General features: G+C 34.3%; 1 non-coding gene across 1 annotated transcript; it reads left to right on the top strand.

Moving 5' to 3' along the window:
• Positions 1-1,117: 1,117 nt before the first annotated feature.
• On the top strand, positions 1,118-1,225 carry LOC148578161 (small nucleolar RNA R71). The gene has a single exon (XR_015902803.1). It is a non-coding gene; the product is annotated as a small nucleolar RNA R71 (small nucleolar RNA).
• The last annotated feature ends 2,483 nt before the right edge of the window (positions 1,226-3,708 follow it).

The raw sequence follows: 3,708 nt of genomic DNA, 5'->3' as shown, positions 1-3,708 counted from the left end.
CAGGATCCTGTCTCTTCTGAGGCAATGTCAGTTGATCCAGATCACTTAGTTCATTGATGAACAAGGGAGGTTCAACTTCCCAAGCATCAATGCCAAATAATTTGGCATTCAGCTTCATGATTGCACCAAGAAACTTGGCAGTTTGCTCTTCAGTAACATCCTCATTCTCTTCAGAAGAGGAATATTCATCAGAGCTCATGAAGGGCATAAGGAGGTTCAATGGAATCTCTATGGTCTCTAGATGAGCCTCAGAGTCCTTTGGTTCCTCAGAGGGAAGCTCCTTATTGATCACTGGACGTCCCAGGAGGTCTTCCTCCTTGGGATTCACGTAATCTCCTCTCCTCATAAGTTTGGCCATGATGCTTATGTCAATGGCCTTGCACTCTCCTTTTGGGTTCTCTTCTGTATTGCTTGGGAGAGCACTAGGAGGGATTTCAGTGATCCTCTTACTCAGCTGGCCCACTTGTGCTTCCAAATTTCTAATGGAAGACCTTGTCTCATTCATGAAACTCACAGTGGCCTTAGATAGATCAGAGACTAAGTTTGCTAAATTAGAAGTATTTTGTTCAGAGTTCTCTGTCTGTTGCCGAGTGGATGATGGAAAAGGCTTGCTATTGCTAAACCTGTTTCTTCCACCATTATTAAAGCCTTGTTGAGGCTTTTGATCCTTCCATGAGAAATTTGGATGATTTCTCCATGATGAGTTATAGGTGTTTCCATAAGGTTCACCTAAATAATTCACCTCTGCTATTGCAGGGTTCTCAGGATCATAAGCTTCTTCTTCAGGAGAAGCCTCTTGAGTACTGTTGGATGCAGCTTGCAATCCATTCAGACTCTGAGAAATCATATTGACTTGCTGAGTCAATATTTTGTTCTGAGCCAATATGGCATTCAGAGTATCAATTTCAAGAACTCCCTTCTTCATAGGCGTCCCATTATTCACAGGATTCCTTTCAGAAGTGTACATGAACTGGTTATTTGCAACCATGTCAATGAGTTCTTGAGCTTCTGCAGGCGTTTTCTTTAGGTGAATGGATCCACCTGCAGAAGTATCCAATGACATTTTAGCTAATTCAGACAGACCATCATAGAATATATCCGGGATGGTCCATTCTGAAAGCATGTCAGAAGGACACTTTTTGGTCAGTTCTTTGTATCTCTCCCAGGCTTCATAGAGGGATTCACCTTCTTTCTGTCTGAAGGTCTGAACATCCACTCTAAGCTTGCTCAGCTTTTGAGGAGGAAAGAACTTGGCTAGGAAAGCCTTGACCAGCTTATCCCAAGAGTTCAGGCTATCTTTAGGTTGAGAGTCCAACCATATTCTAGCTCTGTCTCTTACAGCAAATGGGAAAAGCATGAGCCTGTAGACTTCAGGATCTACTCCATTAGTCTTAACAGTATCACAGATCTGCAAGAATTCAGTTAAGAACTGAAAAGGATCTTCAGATGGAAGTCCATGAAACTTGCAGTTCTGCTGCATCAGAGAAACTAATTGAGGTTTAAGCTCAAAGTTGTTTGCTCCAATGACAGGAATAGAGATGCTTCTTCCATGTAAATTGGAATTAGGTGCAGTAAAGTCACCAAGCATTCTCCTTGCATTATTATTATTTTCGGCTGCCATTTCCTCTTCCTGTTCGAAAATTCCTGTAAGGTTGTCTCTGGATTGTTTTATTTTGGCTTCTCTTAATTTTCTTTTTTAGAGTCCTTTCAGGTTCTGGATCTGCTTCAACAAGAATATTCTTGTCCTTGCTCCTGCTCATATGACAAAGAAGAGGGCACAGAGAAATAATAATAATAATAGAGATCCTTTATACCACAGTATAGGGATCCCTGTGTGAGTGGAAGAAAAGAGGGAGATAAAGAATGTAATGTAATGGAAGAAACACAACTGTGAGGAGGGTAGAGATGTGAGATGAGATGTTAGTAGATGAATAAATAAATAGAATAAGATGGGAGAGGGAGAATTTTCGAAAATAATTTTTGAAAAAGGGTTAGTGATTTTCGAAAATGGTTTTTGAAAAATGTTAGTATTTTTCGAAAATTTTTAAAATAAAAAATAAAAATAAGAATAATTAGTTAATTAAAAAGAAATTTTTGAAAAAGAGGGAAGATATTTTTGAAAATTAGAGAGAGAGAGAGTTAGTTAGGTAGTTTTGAAAAAGTTAAGAAACAAACAAAAAGTTAGTTAGTTAGTTGAAACAAATTTTGAAAAGATAAGAAGTTAGGAGGTTAGAAAAGATATTTTGAAACCAACTTTTTGAAAAAGGTAAGATAAGAAGATATTTTAGAAATTAGTTTCGAAAAAGATTTGATTTTTAAAATCTCAATTAATGACTTGATTCATAAGAAATCACAAGATATGATTCTAGAGCTTAAAGTTTGAATCTTTCTTAACAAGCAAGTAACAAACTTCAAATTTTTGAATCAAAACATTAATTGATTATGTTATTTTCGAAAATTTGATATAAAAATAAGAAAATTATTTTTGAAAAATATTTTTCGAATTTTTGAAAATAACTAAGAATTTTGAAAAGGATTTGATTTTTGAAAAAGATTTTGAAAAAGATAAGATTTTCAAATTGAAATTTTGATTTGACTCATAAGAAACAACTTGATTTTAAAAAATTTGAAAAAGTCAACTCAAATTTTCGAATTTGATGAGAGAGAAAAAGGGAAAGATAATTTTTTTATTTTTGAATTTTTAATGAAGAGAGAGAAAAACAAGAAAAATGATGCAATGCATGAGAATTTTAGATCAAAACATGTGATGCATGCAAGAATGCTATGAATGTCAAGATGAACACCAAGAACACTTTGAATGTCATGGTGAACATCATAGACACAATTTTGAAAAACTTTTAATGCAAAGAAAACATGCAAGACACCAAACTTAGAATTCTTTAATGCTTAGACACTAAGAATTCAAGAATGCATATGATAAACATGAAAAGACACAAAACAAAAAATCATCAAGATCAAACAAGAAGACTTACCAAGAACAACTTGAAGATCATGAAGAACACTATGAATGCATGAAATTTTCGAAAAATGCAAGATGCACATGCAAATGACACCAAACTTATAACATGACACAAGGCTCAAACAAGAAACACAAAAAAAAAATATTTTTGATTTTTATGATTTTCTAATTTTTTTGTATTTTTATTAATTTTTTTTAAAAATTATTTTGAAAAATAAAAATAAGGATTCCAAAATTTTTAATATGAATTCCTGGAATCTTGCCATGTTAGTCTTAAAGCTCCAATCAAAGGGTCAGGCATGGCTTAATAGCCAGCCAAGCTTTAATAAAAATATGAGTGTAATTCAGACATGACAAGCCTAACATGCTCTATCCAAAAGAATTAGAGATGGCTTTACAGCCAGCCATGCTTCACATGCTTCATGAAACACTAGAATTCATTCTTAAAAATTCTGAAGAAAAAAATATTTTTGAAAACATTTTTTTTTCGAAAACAAGTGAGAAATTTTTGAAAGGTTTTTGAAAATTTTTTGAAAGGAAAACAAAAAGAAAATTACCTAATCTGAGCAACAAGATGAACCGTTAGTTGTCCAAACTCGAACAATCCCCGGCAACGGCGTCAAAAACTTGGTACGCGGAATCGTGATTACACTTTAATTATGTAAAATTCATTGCTCTTTCTTTCCCTGGTAATGGCGCCAAAAACATGATGCCAAGACCATGGTTCA

The sequence above is a fragment of the Arachis ipaensis genome, chromosome B1, assembly GCF_059453495.1.
Source record: "Arachis ipaensis isolate K30076 ecotype BB chromosome B1, ASM5945349v1, whole genome shotgun sequence".
Lineage (NCBI taxonomy): Eukaryota > Viridiplantae > Streptophyta > Magnoliopsida > Fabales > Fabaceae > Arachis > Arachis ipaensis.
The sequence above is the reverse complement of the archived record's forward strand: the minus strand, read 5'-3'. Positions and strand labels throughout refer to the sequence as shown.